This window comes from Lycorma delicatula, chromosome 4 (assembly GCF_047948215.1).
Source record: "Lycorma delicatula isolate Av1 chromosome 4, ASM4794821v1, whole genome shotgun sequence".
Taxonomy (NCBI): domain Eukaryota; kingdom Metazoa; phylum Arthropoda; class Insecta; order Hemiptera; family Fulgoridae; genus Lycorma; species Lycorma delicatula.
The window spans coordinates 2,825,005-2,846,101 of NC_134458.1; the positions used below are offsets into that span (position 1 = coordinate 2,825,005).

Genomic DNA, 21,097 nt, shown 5'->3' on the forward strand with positions numbered 1-21,097 from the left:
TTTTTAAAATTGTCTAAATAAAGGATGATGTGGTATACAAGATTCTTTGCAATTATTGATATTTAGTATTACAAAGTTCACACGTAAATGGTTTGAATTAAATATGTCAATTATTTTGTCATTTTTATAAACCTTAGTACATTGTTGCAGGTTCATTACCCTTCATATACCTTCTTATACAATCATATTTCATGCGTTACACTTCAAATATGGCTCTAAACCGCTATATTTGGGACAAAAGATTTGTATCCTAGTAATGAATGATTTGACAACCGTTCGTTTTAACTTTTCAATATCAATAAATTTGAAAGTGAGCCATAAAAAAAATTGATTATTAGCCATATTTAGAAGAATACATAGTAATTAATTACCTTAAGAAAAAATCAAATGTATTTTGAAGTAATGTTAGTTTAATATTTACGTGTTGTGATGTCATTCTGGAGATGCGTTATTACGTTGCACTGGTATAAAAGTTTTTAAACACAGATCCTTTCGTTATTCTTGAACAGTATACTAAATTGTTTCATTCTTCTACTTATTAAAAATCATTTTATATAAATTAATTACATTTCATTTTAATTTATGTTAATAATTTAATGTTCATTCGTTTAATATTTTAATCACTCTGAGATATAACAATATGTTCTGAAATTATCGGCTTCAATAAGAATAAGAAGCGGATTTAAGAAAGAAAAGTCCACGTGATATCTTGATTGAACACACTCTGTAATAATAAATATCAAAAATATATTAATATGAATTTGATCTTCCTTGGATGATTTCATTAAATGTATGAAACTGTGAAAATTATTATTTTATTTCTGATTCATATTAATTTAACATTTATTATAATTAATTTATACTATTAGCCTAACTGAACATGATCTATACACGTGTTAAAAAATTATAATAATTTGGAACTGAAACAAAAGTAGGTTAATTAGAATGTACTTTTTTTGCTGAATCTTATGATGAAATCAGTTTTTCTTCATCACCCTCAGATTTGTAGTTATGACCTTTACAAATTTTGAGAAACTTCTTAAATAATAGAACACAGAGAATACCTTTTTAGGTTTAAGATTGATCACTCCACTAGTTGTCCGGTGTGTGTAGACGAGGAAGAGACGGCACATCACGTCTTCTTTCGCTGCCCCTATTTGAGGATGCAAGGAGGGAAATATTGGACAGCATAGATAAAAGGGAAATGTTCCTCCCAGAGTAACTGTAGTAAATCATGTTAGAAAGCGCGGAAAATTGGACGTCTGTAGCAAGATTTGCTAGGAAGATCATAGAGGAGCTGTACGTCTGGAAGGAGTCTCGCAGAGGTAGAAGAAGGGGTCGTCAGAGGGTGTGGGGGCGGACAGGCACGCGGCTGAGAGCCTAGGGGGTTCCCCGTACGTGTGGGGATCGCCTGGGTGCGATGAGACCGTGGGCACTCCACTTCCGCGTCCGATGGTGATCCATGAGGTAAGTATACTATACTGTTCGATTGTCTGTAAGGTGTTTATGTGAGTGGATGTGGCTGGCTATGATGTGATTTGTGGAATGTGCGGCGTGAGGAATGTTTTCTGAGTGATGTTTGTATGTTGCGGAGTGTGTGGTGAGATTTAGTCTGATGTTTGGTATCTTATGGGTGTGAGGTCCGTGTCTGTTGACTGTAGTGTCTGAATGTGTGTGAGGGCGTATTTATGACCACAAATTCCTTTTTTTTGTGTGTGCCGTATATCAAAATTTATTATGTGTTTCAATACATCGATATGTTGCTACTAAGATAAGCAATTTTTGTTAATAATAAATAAATCCATAATCGTCATAGCAATACACAAGTCACACACACAATTCACACACACACACACACACACACAAGCACATTTCTGAGAAAAAAATGGTCATATTCTCTCTAGTCTAAATAAAACATTTTACATCGTATAAACGTCGTTAAAATTGTGTAATAAAACTGATTCCTTTGTGAATATAAAAAAAATAACCGACTTAGATGCCATATAAAATGATTTTGTAACAACGTTTTAAAACTGACGCCGTACATAACCAGTTCCAGGGCTAAATGATCTAAACCCACCGGGTTGGTCTAGTGGTTAATGCGTCTTCCCAAATCAGCTGATTTGGAAAGTCGAGAGTTCCAGCGTTCAAGTCCTAGTAAAGCCAGTTAGTTTTACACGGATTTGAATACTAGATCGTGGATACCGGTGTTCTTTGGTGGTTGGGTTTCAATTAACCACACATCTCAGGAATGGTCGAAATGAGAATGTACAAGACTACACTTCATTTACACTCATATATATCATCCTCATTCATCCTCTGAAGAATTATCTAAACGGTACCGAAGGCTAAACAGGAAAAAGAAAAGGAAAAAGGGGCTAAATGATCTGAAAAGGGTAGTTTAAATGGTAATAAAATATTTCGTATTCGAAATTTTTCAAAGCAGTTGTATTTTACTATCTTATTTCAACTAAATCTGTTCATTATAAAAAGCTTGTTAAACTCTGTTGTGATATGCCATTCAATCGTATTTGTACGTTTCACGGCACAAATCTTGTTGAAATTATGTTAACCGTCAGATTAAAAAATTTAAAAAAACGTAGGATGTGTTGCGTAAATAACTTATTCACTCAACAAAAACTAAAGAAAAATTTTATAAAAAGTACAAAAATTAACGTAACGAAAGATCAAAAGGATTGTGATACATGTGATTCAAAATAAAATAATAATAAAATGAAACAGATCTTAATATGGTGTCTAGTTTCAGATATCCTGGGGAAAAAATAAATTTAAAAAATACAGCTAGTATGTCAATGCAAGAGAGAGAAACGAATTGGGCAAATTATGTGTTCTGACAAAACATATCTACAATAAAAAAAACTTCCAAAAAGGGCCAAACTCAAATAGTAATACGTCATCTAATCCAAAGAACTGTGGATGGATGATATAAATCTTTAGTAAAAAAATAAACTTTGTAAATATAAACAGGTCACAAATAAAAAAATCTTCTACACTTGACATCTTCCGCAAGTGAAAGAAAAGGAAGCAGAAAAACGTTTCATATACAAGGCCGAATACGTTTCGTTTTTTAAGTTACAACTTCCAAAAAATTTCGTTTTGATTTCTATGTAAATAAAATGAAGAAAATTAACAGCTCCACATAAGTTCTGCTAGTAAAGTAAATCCCAGAACCTATCTGTGGTAATTATTGCGAAAATTATTGAAAATGGTGTCAACAAAAAACAATTTTATTTTAATACATTTAAATTCTAAGACAATTCATATAAATAACGTTGAACATTAAGATTTAGGAAATTTGATTTTATTAAAAACAAAAAACAGACTTAAAGGTAAGAGAAAATTTCTTATTTTAATTTTAAAACAAAATAAAAAAAAGAAAATGTAGGGAAAAAATATCTAGAAAAAAGACTATTAAATCTTTTTAACGTGTACGTTGCTATCTCTTCAACTACAATAAAATAAGCCACTCTCCCGTCCACACGTAACCAATGAAATGACGATGATGTATATGTAGACGTATGAAAAGGAGGTGTACTCTTGTACAGACTAACCTCCCAGGAATGGTCAGGCCGACCATTTAATTGAACTTCCACCATCAAATTATACTATTCTGTTCACTGTCTAGTATTCAAATCCGTACAAAAACAGCTAAATTTTACTATAATTTGAACCTCAGAACCTTCGAACTTCAAAAATCTGTTGTTATTAACGATTGATTTTTCGACGACGAGTGTACTTTTAGAGCAAGCACGATGGGCTCTAAATTAAATTAAATTAAATTATATTTAATATAAATATTTATATAAAATTTATATATTTATATAAATATTTATATTTATATAAATTTAATTTAAATATAAATAAAAGTAAAATACATCTTATCTTTTTAGCATCTGGAATTACAGTTATGTATTACTTCAGAAGTAAGCTGAAGTCGATTATAGGCTGGATGTTTGCAGAGCGACCAAAAGAGCTCATATTGAAATATTGAGGTATGTAAAAAAACTTTTTGAGTTGAGGAATTTTTTTGAAAAATGCTAAGTCATCAAAAATGCTTTTTGATGACATTATATATATATGCATATAGCACGTGACACTTAATAACCTTGTAGTAGCCCTGAGAAGGGCTACTACAAGGGCTCTTGTGTTGTCGTCGATTGGCTTCGACGGCTCTTAATTTATAATCTTGTGATGACGCTGAAAAGGGCCGCTTTTTGCGTTACCTGTGAGAAGACCTGTTGGGTCCGGAAGCTGGTCTCCGGCGAAGCCAGGTTGTTGCGGCTCGTTCATTGAAATTAGACCGGGCTTCCCCTCAGCAGTTGGGTCCCCACTACAGCGTGGCAGTGGTGCCCCCCACAGCCCCTCAGTGACGGGTCGGTCATTAATCCCGATTGGGGGTTGAATTACGATACCATTCGTATCCTATACAAAGGTGTCAGTGAGGCTATTATGCTATATGCTGCACATGTCTGGGCTCACCGCTTGGCTTTTAGGTATTGCGCGGATATTTTGCTGCGGGTCCAGCGACTCCTCTTGCTGGCTGTTATAGAACAGTCTCGCAGGAGGCAGTCTGTTTTATAGCCGGAGTCAAACCAATAGATATCTTGGCTAGTGAGAGTAAGAAACGGTACATTTCTGTATACAAGCTATATGTTTTGTCTTTTGATGAACTGATCGAATTGATGAACTATATACATCATCCAATTTTTTTTTTAAAAATAAAAAAATTTAACTCAACTTATTATTTTGTTCGATTAAACAGTACATGATGTAAAAATGCAAATGAAAGACTGCTCTTTTTAAAAATTGTGGTGTACAGAAAGGAAATTCATTTTCATAAAAACTTTTGAAATCACCTTATTTCTAATAATAAATTTCTAATAATACAGCAACATTTCTGGTTACTACATCCAATTGATTTTTGTAAAAAAATTTACAAAAATCATTTTGTATACTCCTATATGTATACAAAATGTGAGGTATGTCTTTGACAACAAATATTTCCCTTCAAAATAATAGATGAACATATATCATACAATTTTGTAAATAAAGAAAAAATTAACCCACACTTTTATTTATTATTGTTGGTACATTTAAAAATTAATAAAAAAGTAAGGTTAGAATTTTTTTACAAAAATTGGATGATCTGCAACCATTCGTTGTTTTTTGTCAGTAGAAATGGTTGTTGTCGTAGGTATTTCTCATATTTTGTATACAATTAGTATTAGATAATAGTAAAGAGAAATATAATATATTGCTCAATACTTCATTTTTTGTAACAGAATAATGATTATTAGAATATTATATTATTGCATTATTAGAAATTATTATTAGAAAAGAAAGATTCAGTAAAAGCAGTAAATGTTTTATTTATTTATAAGTTTTATATTGTGCAAACTTTATGTATTTTGGTAAAAAAATAAGTATACATACTTAATAGATAACTAGATTTCTTTTAATTTTTCTTACAGACATCTTAATAGAAATAATTTTATACTTCAAATTAATAATTATTAATAATCTAATTGCTGAGGAAAAAAATTATACATATATATTTTTTTTTCTTAGAAACATATTCTATAATTAACTCTTCATCCTACTGTTTAATATTTTGATGTTGTCATTAGCACCAGTTTGATTTGCCTGTTCAAAATTTTTCATTAATGACTTACACAAATTTATCCATCTAATGATATTTTGTGTTTTTCTACTCCAGGTACAATGCCTGAAAAAAAATTAAAAATAATAAAATATCTTTATTATCTCTACTATCAAATGAAATAGATTTTTAAAATTTATTATATTTGATTTTATTTGATTAGAATAATACTTTAGGGTATTTCTCTGACCATGCTTTCTAATCACCATTAACAAATAAAGAACGTCAATTCTACCACAATATTTTTTTACTTATGAATGTACAAGGCTTATACTGATCAAATGCCTTTTTTTATGATATGTTTTTTTTTAATACCTGAACATCAGTATTATTATTATTTATGGACATCATTCTGTATTGCCCACATATTTTGGAACCATTTGGTTGTAAAGTGCACATCTTATCATATTTGTTATTAAATGCATACAATAAATTGGATCTAAGTTTTAAAACAAAATAAGCATGTTTACCTATCTTTAAACAAGCATGAACTTATAATTCCTTGACACGTTAGAACAGACTAAAACTGTCTGTATTAATTTATCTTTTTTTGTGATGAGGAGCAGAAACTTCTTTTAAAAGCAACTAATCCTACTGACAGAATTTTAAAGTTTATCCTTGTTTCACCAAAATTTTAAAGCCAATTAGAAAAAAAAATTAATTTCCACTAAGATTTTTCAATAGGATTTTGACAACAATCTAGTACAAGGCACTAAATTAGATAGATTAGATTCTATTTTACACCAATGATAAGGATAATAAGTGCTCTTTAATGGGATATCTTTAATGTCAGTTTACAATCCAGTCAGATATACTTACATACACCAGCCAATTTTGGCTTACAGTAGAGTTTAGGAGGTTGATCTTTCCCTTTTCTTTAAGGAAAAATATTTTATGTTTTTAAAAACACAAGTTATTTAATACAAAGTTTTTTCAATTTTCTGATATATTGCAATGAGATGGGTCTCCTCTTCCAGGGAGAGACATGATTCATCATCTAGGTAGAGTTGTTTCTCTTTCACCGAGGTTTCTTTGTAGCATCTTTCTCACCACAATCTCTTCTCCTTACAACTGATCTTCTCTTTTCCATTTTTGATTCTGTGAATGCAGTCTGACCTTGTAAGAGGAAATTGAGGATGCAACAATCTATAGAAAAGGATCCTTTATGGGATCTAGCAAGATGCTATCTGTGGACTTGTCCAGAAACTCTATCTAGTAATTGAACAACAAGCCTAATGTTTAAAGTGCCAATTATGTAAAACTAAGCCTTCTGATTCTATTTTATTTTACAATATAAGTAGAAAATTTTCAACTGCTATTTTTAAAGTAGCAAAAATACCTACCTATTCATAAAATTTTAATACACCAAGGATGAATGTATTTTGCTTCCATAACTATGAAAAAATATATGCCTTATTCATTAAGTATTTATTTTTTATGCAATATTACATTTATCTGGACATGTCAAATAGCTTCTCATTTCATGGCTAAAAGGAATGCAATCAGTTCCAATAAGATACATATCATACATCTCATTACAAGATATAAAATGAATGATTCCGCCACTCATTTTGTATGAGATCATTTAGGTAATACCCAGTTTCTAAATTAGTGGGTGGATTGAACACTAACCAATAACATGGCTATTTCATCCCATTAGTCTTCAGATCATAAGTCAATTGAGTTTTCATATTTTCTTTTGGCAGTACATAAATGATTAATCAAATGTTAGTATAATATTTTCTTGCAAATGTTGATCTTAAAGTGAAGTTTAATGCAGCAAACTCAATGTCATATGTGACAAGAAACCGGCCATGGAGAGCTTACCATATTACTACCACTGTACACTATATTACTTGAATTAATTCATATAATATTTAAAAGTGATTTTGCCAAAATTATTTCATTAATAGCTGAAAATTAAAGTAATAAATTATTGCCTGAATACGAGTTATAAGTGAAATTAAAGAGAAATCAGCAATAGTCATTTCATCGCCAGCAATCCATTTGTTTCCTTCCAAAAATTTATCAATCATTTCATAATATGATTGCATACATAAAATAGTCTCTTCTGGAATATCTTTTCTCTTTTTTAAAAATATAGGAAATTAAAAAAATAAAAAAATAAGTTATGAAACATAGGTAAATTACAGCATGATATAAAATTTCATTTAAGATTCACGTTTTATAAAATTAAATAATTTTTAAAGAAATGTACCCCATTTGAAGAAATATTTTTGTTCTGAATATATTCCAAACATGACTTCCGTTTTATTTATACTGGTAAAATACTAGAGATTATTATCAATCAATAAAAAAAATCTGATATGGGCACCTCATAACTTCCTTGTATGCCTATTAAATTCACATACACATTTTTTGCTGCACTTCATTTAAATTTATTTCATTTGAAAGTGAGATACGATCCTCCAATTCTTTAATAAAGTGGACAGTTACACAACTGCTGAAATATTAGGTTTTATTAACATCAAATATTTATACAATTATTAACTCAACAATTTTACATGAAATATTAGGATAGAGTAAAGTCCCTTTATTGCTCGTATTACTAAATTGTATTACTCGTATCTTCATGAGTTGCTGATTAACAAAAGTTTCAGATTTCTGGTGTATTGTGTAAACAAAATAATAATTAAACTATTCTGTTTAGTGAACTCATGTACTCTGTTACAAATGTTAATTTCAACCTTATGGTACAAAATATTCAGTTTTTATCAATGAATTATTTGGTGAATAATCAAAAATGAAAAATAAACAATCATACAGAAAAAAGAAAGATAACAAAGAAATATAGCTGAAAAAAACCACAAGAAAATGAATATGAAGAAAAAGAGAATGTTAAAACCAAAGAAAGAATAAAAAGATTAAAAGAGGATGATGAATATAGAGAGAAAATTTGAAAACTAGAGAATGTGTACACAAATTAGGATCAGAATTACTCATATATCAAACCAAAGAACGATTAAATGATTGTCAACAAAAAACAAATAAATGAAATGATGAACAACTCCGACTTATGGAGAATATTATCCGACAATATCAGAGGAGTAATGAACTAAAAGGTAAGAATTTTTTACAATTTATTAAAGATCGGGCATGTATGCTTCAGTGCACATTTTCTTGTGAGGGTCTATTTTTCAGTCACTCTGAAGTTAACTTTAATGTAGATAAAATTAAACACAAATTCCAGAATAATTAAATAAAATTAAACAGAAATTAAACTATAAAATCTAAAAATAATACGATTCTAAATTATAATTTTCAATTAATATTAAATAATCAGATGTTTCACAAAATCTATTACATATACAGATGTGCAATAATGCCTGTTAAATTACATATACACATTTTTAAAAGAACATAAAATTTTTTCACTAATAACTTATTTATTGTAAAACTTTTTTTAAATCACAAGTTAATAATATTAATAAATCAGTATATTTAAATTAAAAAAAAAAAATTTAAGAAATAAATTAAAAAATGACTTCCCTTGTAAGATTCAAATATTTCATTAATTAAAATTTTATTTGGCTATAACTCTGGAACCAATGAAAATAAGTACCACATGAAATATCATTGAAGAGCTCTATATGAGGACTTATTACTGCAGTTAAGAAAAGGTCCAAAATCCAAATTTTTTGGGACTTTGGGCTTTTTTGGACACTTTTGGTTGTCAATTGCAATCAAAAGAGGGGTGCACAACTAGATGTTACAACAGTCCTCAATCCAAACTTTCAACATCGTACGGCTAATCGTTTTTGAGTTATGCAAGATACATATATATACGTACATACAGATGTCATGCCGAAACTAGTCAAAATGGATTGAGGGATGGTCAAAATGGATATTTCCATTGAAATCTGAAGAATGAAATTTTTCGCGATAAGGAAATGTTAAGAGATCCTTCTGATACAACAGCCCAAAATCCAAAAACTAAAATTGTAACTTTAATGAATCCCAAACCTAAATGTTTTCTGGTTTTTGGACTCATTTGTAATAAAAAAATAAAATTTATATTTTATCAAATGAATGGGGTTATTAAGCAAAGGTTTAAAAAAGTATTTTATAATGATAATTAAACAATAACAATACATGTGTATATCACACACATTCTTACTCTCTTTCTCCCACTCTCTCTCACTCTTTCCTCTCACTCATTCAGATAAGTTTTCTAAGGTGAAACAATGTGTTAAGTACATTGCTTCCACTCTTTAACAGGAAAATTATTACATATAAACAGATTAACCATTCATTTAACTAAGCATATTTCTAAAATAAAATAGCTATCAATTTTCAAGTTACAACAGAGTAATGACTTAATGGAAATATTGTTGAACCTTCAAAATAAAGTTTCTGATCAACCAATGCTCGTTTTTTAATATCCTTTGGGTAAAGGGCAACATCTTTAGCATATTTTGATACCAAATAAGCATATAGCAAGGCTGTAATATAAACAAACTGTGTATGTAATAGTTAAATTATTTTAAAAACAACAGCAAAACAAATATTTTATAAATAATTACAGATGTAGAAAATTAAAATAAATATTGACCAATAAGATATATAATAAATATTATTTAATAGTCTAATCATGTAATGTAATTACATGTATAAAAGTTACAACGATTATAAGCTGATCTAATGATCAGTCAAATGGAACTTCCGTGCCATTTCTCAGAAGATTAACAGCAAATCTTCATCAGAGGATATTATCACAGAAATGCAAAATAAAAATGGCTACAGTTCATTCATATTAATACATAGAAATAAGAATGGTATGTAATAAGAATGATAAAATATCTAATAAAGACAATGAACTTATTAACAGTCCAAAATCGTATAACAACCAGAAAAGACATAATGTTAATCTAGATCATGGTTTTAGACCAAGGATTTTATCATGATTAATCAGAATCAGTGTTTTACCATGTTTTATACTAATCTATTGCTGGAGCAATTTGGTCCTTTATTCATAGAATAGCAATCCTGACCTTGTAGGGGAACACCCACCATGTGAAATACTACTGAGGACCAGCAAGTTTACTGTTCAGTTCAGTGTGTGATAAATATTAGGACAGAATGGGAGCATTCGTAGCAAATGCGCGGTAATATACAAGTAAAGAGTGCGTCACAAGTATTCCATTTTTGGATAGTGCTTAAGTATAAGCAGTTGTACGGTGAATTTGTTGTGAGCAGGAGAAAAAGTAACATTATTAATTTTTAAATGTATAAGCAAGTTCCTTTTTGTAACATTAAAAGTGGATGATTCTTATATAAAGTGAATTGTAGATTTTGTGATAAAATCTTACTGATATATCTCATTTGTGATATATCTTACTGTTATAATCTCTTGTTAATTCTGTATTTGCTTTATTATAAATTTCATAGTAAAAGCACAATTGTATTTTGCTATTTATAATTGATCTATTCTCTACATTATAAGTTATTTCAATGAACTAAAAATTTAATTTTATACTTGTGCTATCTCATACAGTAATAAAATAATATATATGTGCTATCATATGTGAGTTTTTTATGTATGCTATCTCTCAATATCCTTGTTGAATTGCAAACACACCATTGTGTTTATTTATTCATTACCAATTCACAAAAGACAGTCAAATCACTAATATAAGTTTTAATTATATTAAAATTATTTTAGACTAAACTATATCACTAATCCTATTGCTTTATCTAATTTAAATCAATCATAGCTTTATGTAACCTTAATATACATTCTTCTTCAAATGTATCATCTATTTCTCTCTTTTTCACCAACACATGTTGGATTTTTCCTTCTATAGAGTCTTTCTATGTTATTTGGTCAATTATTGGATCTTTCTTTGCTTTATAATACTGCTTCTCCATCTGTACTTTAGATACTAATACAGTTTTCATTTCATCAAATTTATGTCTTCTTTCAACCCAATCTCTAGCTTTTCTGAAACTACATCACAACTTACAGCCAGTTTTTCACAACTTTACATATCGTCTATTTATTTCATTTCTTGAATACATTTTCTTACTACTTCTGTGTTTCACACTTCTATGTTCATTCGTAAAAAAAAATCATATTTATACTAGCATATATCAATTTTAATACTTAAAATTCACTACTTAATTTTTTTTTATATCTTCAGAGCTTTTGTAGCAATAACGAAATATTGTATAATGATAATGGGCTTTCACTTCATATTGGTTTTACAACAGCCAGTTTTTTAGAGTTCAGTCATCCACTCTAAACCTAACCCCCAAGATGGAAGACATTTCCATCAAAGTTCCTAGATGAATATTTCTATCTTAAGGCATTGAAAACTCTCAATCTTTCCACACTTTTCCATCTGACTACATAATGATGACCAACTTGCCATCATACAAGCACAGAGATCGAATCAAGACAGATTGAAACTGAAGAATGCTCTGTCTCATGAGAGAAATAGAAGGCATTAACTAATAACCCATCAGGTTTTTTCACAACAGCGTAAGATCGCAATAGATTGTGATTCCCACAGCCCGCAATGATAATTGGCACAGTGAAAAAAAATGTTTAAAATAAATCATTTAAATTTAAAGTGATTTAAAAGCAGTATATGTTAAAGTGGAGTTAATGTATTATTAATAGGCCAGTTATTAAACTGGCATATTAAACTGAAAAATTACTAGTTGAGAACAATTACTAATTAAAGTAGTTTTAAATAAAGTGTTTGAGTGTGGATTTGCATCTATCAAAAAATTAAACAATTTTTTATAAATTTTTATTAATATCTGATGAAGTAATCACCAAGATAGCATTTTATAATTTTGGCACCAAAGTGCTAATTACAATTTTATAAATAATATTCTAAATATGTGTAATAAGATAGATTAAAAAATAAACATAAAAATCACTTAAAAAAATCATTCATTACCTATTCCACAGAACAAACCAATCATCAACTATCATTGGAACTTCATGCTGAGGGTTGAGCTGTAAAAAAAATAAAAGAATCAAAAATTTTAAATCAATAGCTGAAAAAAGTTACAATACATCATAATGATGAATAGCAACTGAAATTATTCTTTAAATAAAAAAAAAACACTACCCATGTAAGTTAAAAATAAAAAAAAGTATATATTTTCATTTTCAGTTTATTTATTTTAATTTCTTGAAACTAAAATATGGAATTGAAAATTTCACATACTATTTAAATTATAACAATAATAAGAAAATGTTTCTGGATTGAAAAAGAACACTATCACTTTTAATAAAAAAAAGAAAATAAATCAAGTTGATAGTTATTGCATTCTATTCTTTTTAATACTGAATTCATACTATGATTCACATTATTTATCTTAATAAAGAAAAATGAAGGAAAATATACTTATATGTAATTACAGATGACTGGTTGGTAAAATGTATTTTTTAGAATTTTGTAGACTTTCAAGAAATGAGTGGTGGGCAGTTAAAAAATATTTGTTTAATTAAAATATTTTCCTTTAACAGGTCAACTGCTATAAGACTTGATTCTGAGTCTAAAGTTATATTTGCAGCTTGGCTATGCAACCTGTTTTTTTGTTTCTAAATGCAATTGTAATTTCCAACAGCTAAGAGTTTTTATTGCATTATATTTTTAAGTACAAAATCATCATACCACAATAAAGTAAATTACAATGATTCCAACAGTATTCTTAGCATATTTGTGCATTACCTCATTCAAAACTTACTATGCTATTTCCCAAAAAAAATTATAAATTTTGCATTTTGTTATAGAATAACAGCTGATTTTTACAGGATAGATTTCATTTATTGAATAATTTTGGTTGGCAAACCACTTAAGTTAGGATGTGCTATGCATATATGTCTTCTTTCTTTTTTTTGTTTAGCCTCCGCAACCACCGTAAAGTATTACTTCAGAGGATGAATTAGAATGATATGTAAGAATGTAAATGAATCGTAGTCTTATACAGTCTCAGGTCGCCCATTCCTGAAATGGGTGGTTAATTGAAACCAAACCACCAAAGAACACTGGTATCCATGATCTAGTATTCAAATCCGTACAAATGTAACTGTCTTTACAAGGATTTGAACATTAGGACTCTCAACTTTGAAATCAGCTGATTTACGATGATGAGTTCACCACTAGTCCAACCCAGTGGATTATGCAAACCTGTCTGGATGTTTTCCAAATTACTGTTATTATTACTGACTGAAATAATTATAGACAAAAAAACAAGTAGTAAATAGTATACAAGAAATTACTTTAAACATTCTTAAAAATTGCTACTTTTATTGGAATTATTTTATATTTTTCCTGTCAAATTTTTTTTTGTATTATATTATTACAAAATGATAAAATAAAAAACTGTCATAAAAAAAAAAGATGATTATAACATTTTTTTCCATGTGCATTGTGAATCATGCAAACCTATACATTGTTTAATTTCATTATTTTGGATGAATGAAATAATGTTTTTTTCCTTACTTCATCCTTAAAAAAAAAACAGTGTATTTTAACTGTAAGACCTTCATTTATGACTCATAACTGAATTTTATCTTTTTTGAGGCAAGAATTTGTATCTTGTTTACTAAAATGTTTAGACCCAAATTTATAGATATATTTTTTTTTTAAATTATAGTTATACAAAATTTAAGATATAATGAATTTTTTTATAGAAAATGTATAAACTGAAAATAAAAAAATGAAATTGAAGAAAATATTTTGTATTAGTATTTTTGTTTATTGATACAATATTTAACCTTTATTGTTAATAATTTAACCTCTTAAATTAATAAAAATTACAAAAGAATTCAAAATATTGTTGGTCTTGTGTTCTTTAATCAGTTAATAATTACAGAATTTTATGTGATGAAATTGTAAACCTATTAAAATATTTTGTATAAATATTAACTTATGTCATCACTATAATCTGACTGTAATTTAACAAGATTCTTAATCTTTAAAAAGTTAGTCCTTTTCCTCTGATTGCCAGCCTCCAAGAGATCCTGCCACTAATATCCATGAACGCTACATCCCCCTCAGTATCCGCAGTCCATCTGGATCGTGCTGCCACATAAACGTTAGGCTCTGTGACGATCAGGAAGTCTACACTCTGCTCTCTGACAAGCTCACTGACCAGATTGTGAGACAGCGGGCTTCTATTTACATTTGCTAACAGAACTCTAAGCATTTATGTTCTTAGAGCACGCACAGCCTCCCGTACGATGATCTTTACCCCCGCAATTCAAGCAGCTATTGGGCTCTTGACATTCCGCTATCATGTGACCTTTGCCTCTGCAATTAAAACACAAATCAAGCCTATCAGGACCCTTGCACTTATGTCTACGGTGGCCGGTGCCCCAACAACGGAAACATCTTTCCTCGTCTTCTCTAATGTAGGCCCTGCAATTCACCCATCCGATTCTGATTCTTTGCTCTACCAATTTGCAAGCTGCTCTATAGAAAGTAATAATGGTGACATTTTGGATTTTCCCGTAACCACATCTGATTGATAAAATTTTGATGTCTTCATTTTCCCCTATTTTGTTAACCACTGCGGCCATAATTTCTTGTTCGGATGTGTCAACCTCAACATCTGTAATATGAACTATGGTTCGTCGTCCGGTCCGCGTCTTAAGGTCCACCTGCAGTTCTGCCGCCTTATCCCGTAGAACATTTATAAATTCAGCCGCCCTCTGAGCACCCTGGATTCTAACGTGAAGTTCGTCATTTCTCCCCTTGCGAAGGGAAATCACGTCGTTCACTTCTTCGTTGTTTTCAGTAAATCTGCATAAGATTTACTCACCGCCTTTACTATGACAGTGCGGCTCTCCTCCGCCAGTGGTGTCGCCTTCTTAATAGATGTTTTTGCCGGCCTAGTCTGTCTTACGAGTTTCTGATTGCAGAGTCAAAACTCTGACCAGCTCTATCTTATCCTTCATGATATACGATAGGATTTTCTTTGTGTAGTTCCCGATATTGCCCATTGGCAGAATAAATGCAACATTAGGTGATTTCTGAACCACCTTTCTAATTGATTCAATATTGTTATCATAATAGTTTTTTCTGGAGCTGCCGAGTCATAATAGATCTTGTACTTGCACCTCTTTATCTCAGCTGTTTCCTCTCGTATAACTGAGATTTCATCTTTAAGTATGTCTCCAGAAGTGTATCTAGGACGATGACTCTCTTCTTCTTCTGTTGTTCTAATCTTCTCTATGTCATGTATCTTCCACCTCCGATGGGACCTCTGATATGGCACAGACCCTGTCACAGAAAGAGGTTGGCCAACACTTTGGTAAAAGCTCAATGAGCTCACCATCAGTCAATTCCCCAGCCAAAACTCCCTCCATGTCCATCTCCAATGTCACCAAATCCGTCTGCATCGCCTGTGTGATAGTCAACAGCGGAGGAGACATCTCTGTCAGGGATTTGAGCTCCACATAGATCTTCTTTAATTCTTGTTCATGCTCCAAAATATATTTGGAGAGCTCGGAGCCCATTTGTTGTTTAAAAGACATCATGCCCAGCTGGTATGTCAGGCTCCCCAGGCTACCAGGTGAAGCCTCCTCCTCCGACGACGACGACGACGAACCCTGTCGAACTCGCTTTTTACCCTTGGATTCAATTTGCTTCGACATTACAACCTTTGAAGAACTCGCACTTTGAGTCGACATGTCTTCCGTAGGAAGAGAGCCACGCCGCCGCATTGTCCTTCCCAGGAATCTGGGGTTAATTACTAGTCCAACGAGTACCCACTCGATAAGATCGGGGGTTTCAAAAAAGGGGGGGCAGGAAAACTTTTGGGGGGTAGGTAAAATGTATCTGTCCAAAAAACTATTGAAAAAATTTGGGGGTCAGGAACTGTGGAAGAATTCGGGACGGATAGATCCCGAGGAAATTTTTTGAAAGGATGAATGGGAACGGAAATAAGAACCGAAAAGTATACCCCTTATATTACTCGTATGACTTTATTCTCTACGAGTGTCTCTATATTACAAGAAATTCTCTAAGTTCTTGTTTACTACTAATAAAGATGACGTTTAACTTAGAAAATTTACTTATAAAACTGTATTACATGTATAACCTCAAAGTTAGAAAACAACTAAAAATTACTCACTCAAACTCTCTATATCCACTCTTCACTATATATAATGCAAAAAGTAATTCTTTAACACTAGTAGAACACTCCGTAAAGCAAGTTAATTAACCGAAATTCTGCTTATAACTCAAAATAGATTGATTCAATAAAAAATCAAATATTTTAATCAGTCCGCGTCCAAAACTCTTAAAATTGAGTGTCCGTGTCCATATACCATACCACTATAAGTTCCAATGTACTGATCCGATAAATTCTCCAAAAAACCAACCAAAACTGTAAAAAAACGCAGAGCGATACACAACACTTGTTTTCACAATGAAGTAACCTAACCTAACCTAACCATTTTTTTTTTCTTTTTCACTCTACTCCCCTGGGCCGGTCCGACTGATTGGTATAGCGCCAACCACGGGAGTTTCTGTTCTACTCAAACGAGCCTTCCCACCTACCGGCTGTAGGTCCGGCATGGCAGGTCGGCTAGCCTGTCAGCTCTTTTGAGTTCTTGTCTTTTCTTTTTGCTCGTTTGTAATGCCGTCTCTCACCACTGAGGCTATCCGCCCTTCCCTACTCTAGTATTAAAAACCCATCCTTCTCTCGTTAATATCTTTCTGTGCTATTACTTTCCTCACGTAGTCTGCAACACTCTTCCATTTTATCTCATTCTCCAGCATATATCCTGTAACATCCGCAGGACTCATACCAGCGATACCGTAGTTAGATCTTATTGTGCTCCATTTCTCACAATCGAAGAAAGTATGTTCAGCGCTGTCTATTTCACCACAATACATACAACAGGGTTCAGGCCTTCTGCCAACCTTGTGGAGGTATTCATTGAAGTTGCCATGACCCGTAAAAAACTGGGTCATGTAGTAGTCTAATTCTCCAAATCTTCTGTCTAGCCAAGCTGTTAGATTGGGGATGAGTTCCTTAGTTCTTTTGGCAGACCCATCCTCCCTCCATCTGTTCTGCCATCTTAGTTTTAACCTACTATTTACCTCGTGCACCTCCACCCCCTGGGCCATCACAACTTTTTTCAGGTCTATCGGGGTGGATCCCGGACAAGACACACAAGGCCTCATAGGAGACCGTCCTGTAGGCCAATACCATCCCCAGCAACAGCCTCCTATGTGTACTGATCAATCTGTTAAGGTTCCTTTTAATTCTGACCGAGGGCCAGCAAACCGGTACCGCATACAGCATTGATGAAACTAACGTCGAAGTTATAACCTTTCTTTTTGAAGCTCTGGGAGAAACCTGTGAAGACATAATAACATTTAGCCCCATTTCTCATGGGGCGTTCTTCACAAGTCCTTTAAGAAGCGCCACTGGAATCCCGTCCGGTCCAGGGGTCTTTTTGTTGCCAAGATGGCAGACCGCAGCCTGTAATTCAGCGAGCGTAAATCGCCTACTGTCACAATTAATTATTACTTCTCCGCCTTCTCACTACAAGGGAACAATTCAGTAATTTGTAGTTCCGCCTGATTTTTGCTAAGAGTCGGTAGACGCCTGCCGAAACGTTTGGTGACGATTTTGTAAGCCTAGCCCCAGGGATTACTGTCCAACTCGTCACATAGCCTCTGCCAGTGATCCCGTTTTGATTTTTTGATGGCTTTATTTAATGCTCACCTCGCTTCGACATTTATCAGGGCCGCTGCCCCGTATTCATGACCACCCGTTATTCTAAGTCTTTTTTTCTTTCTCCTAGAAGACTGTAGATGCTGTCTTAAGCTCGTCATTTTTAATTTTTAATTTCGTTAAACCATCAATATACTGGGCCTCTCTTTATGCCCTCTTTATGCTCCCTTTCTATCTCCTGTTGTATGACGTTGGTCAGCGCCTCTGGGGTTAAGTCGTTTATGCTAGAGAGCCTGGTGGCTGTTCTGCTGACAATCTTTTCGATCTGTTCAGCCGTAGGCCTCAGGGGAAGCGATCTATCTCTAGTCAAAAAATTACGATCATTAATGCATATAATAGTAGCTGAATAGTCACTAGCAATGTCATCGGGTAACACTCGCCAATCCCACTGTTCCCTCCCCCACCTGTTATCAAGGATGATTAAATCTCAAACCGACGAGTGACCTCTGGCCTCAAAAGTGGGAGTTCCGTCATTCACACAGTGGCAGCCGATAGATCCCATAATGTCTGTCAATATTTCGCCCCTCTTGTTGGTATGTGAACTTCCAGTGGCAACTGACTTACTGTTGAATTCACCCATAAGCATGATTTTCTTATCTGCATTAGCAGCTATTCCGTGTATAGTGTCTAAGAATCTGATGAATTCACGTATCTCACTATTGGGCGAAACGTACGCGCCGACTATCAGCACTGAATCTGATTTGACCGGCACTATACCCTTAGATCTACCTGTAAGCCTCCAAGCTATCCTCCCACTTATATCCTTGATCGCTACTTCCCCCTCAGTGTCAGCAGTCCAACCTGTCCGTGCCGCCACGTATGTATTTGGCTCTGTAACTATCAACCGATCTACTCTCTCCTCCACGACGAGTTCGCTGACCAAGTTATGCGATAGCGAGCTTCTGTTAACGTTAGTAGTGCCCTAAGCATTTTGGTTTTTAGGGCACGCCCAGCCTCCCGTGCGATGGTCATTACTACCACAATTAAAGCAGCTTTTAGGCTCATGGCAGTCCGCTATTTTGTGGCCCTTACCTCCACAGTTGAAACATAGGTCAAGCCTGTCTGGTCCCTTACATTCGTGCCTGCGGTGGCCAGTGTCCCAGCATCGGAAACACCTTTCATCGTACTCTCTGATGTATGCTCTGCAGTTGACCCATCCTATCTTAATCTCCTTTGTTCCACCAAGTTACAGGCGGCTCTATATGATGTAATGAATGTAACGTTCTGGGTTTCTCCAAAACCTCGTGTGATAGATGAAATCTTGACATCTTTGTTTTCACCAACTCTATTGACAACAGCTGCCATTATTTCCTGCTCAGATGTGTCACTTTCTACATCTCTGATGTGTACTATAGTTCTCCTACCAACCCTGGTTTTAAGGTTCACCTACAACTCGGCAGCCTTGTCCCTGAGTACGTTGGTGAATTCTGCCGCCCTCTGTGCGCCCTGAATCCTAACATGCAGCTCATCGTTCCTTCCTTTCCGAAGGGAGATGACGCCGTTAGCGTCCTCATTGTTGACTGCAGACTTCATAGTTCTAAGTAGATCGGCGTAAGACTTTCCCGCTGCTTTGACTATCACAGTGCGGCTCTCCTCCGCAGGTGGTGTCGCTTTCTTGATAGGTGCCTGGCCCGGTCTGGTCTTTCTACCCTGCGACTCTGTATGCAGAGTCAAGACTCTAACCGGCTCTATGTTGTCTTTTGTGATATACGAGAGTATCTTCTTGGTGTAATTTCCGATATTGCCCCCCGGCAATATGAATGCAACATTTGGCGACTGTAGTATTACTTTCTTGATAGATTTAAGAATAATACTCCTGCTGGTCTTCTCAGTGGCGCCTTCATCGTAATAGATCTTAAATTTACACCTTTTAATTTCTACCGTCTGTTCCTCTAACGGAAATCTCATGTTTTAGAATGTCACCTGCATTGTATTTAGGACGATGACTCTCGGTATCCTCCGTATTGCTGCTTCTCACTAAGTCATTTATGCTAAAAGTGTCCCCCACGTCTGAAGGGACCTCTGTTATGTTACGCACTTTATCTCGGAACGAGGCAGGCCAACGCCTCGGCAAAAGTTCTATTAATTCACCATCTGTCAGCTCGCTTGACAAGGCTGCCTCCATGTCCACCTCTGAAGCCGCCATATCGGTCTGTGTTGCTTGAGTTATTGTTATCAACGGAGGTGACATCTCTGTCAGTGTCTTGAGTGCAATATATATTTTCTTTAGCTCCTGTTCGTGCTCAGTTATGTATTTTGAGAGCCCGGCACCTATGTGCTGCTTAAGGGACACCATGGCGATGCTCAACTGGTACGTCAGGCTCCCCAAGCTACCCGGTGTTGCGTCTTCCTCCTCCGAAGAACCCTGTCAAACTCTTTTTTTACCCTTAGTTTCTATCTTCTTCGATACGGCCGCTTTCGAGGAACTCGAACTTTGCGTCGACATATCTTCAGTGGTGAGTGAGCCTCGCCGCCACATTGTCTATCACTGGACTCAGGGGACAATCCCTTGTGCAATGAGTACTCGAAAAAATCAGGGGTTCCAAACAAGAGGGGCAGGAAAAATGTTTTTTGGGGGGGAAGGTAAAATGTATGCTGCCAAAAAACTATTGAAAAATTTGGTAGGAGGTCAAAAATTTGAAGGGGTGTCGGGGCTAGGGAAGAATCTGAAACGGATATATCCGG

The 21,097-nt window shown here is 33.5% G+C and overlaps 1 pseudogene; it reads right to left on the reverse strand.

Annotated features, from left to right (window-relative positions):
- Positions 1-5,474: 5,474 nt before the first annotated feature.
- The window catches only part of LOC142323527 (inactive glutathione S-transferase D3-like), a 36,230-nt pseudogene continuing 20,607 nt past the window's right edge, over positions 5,475-21,097 (reverse strand).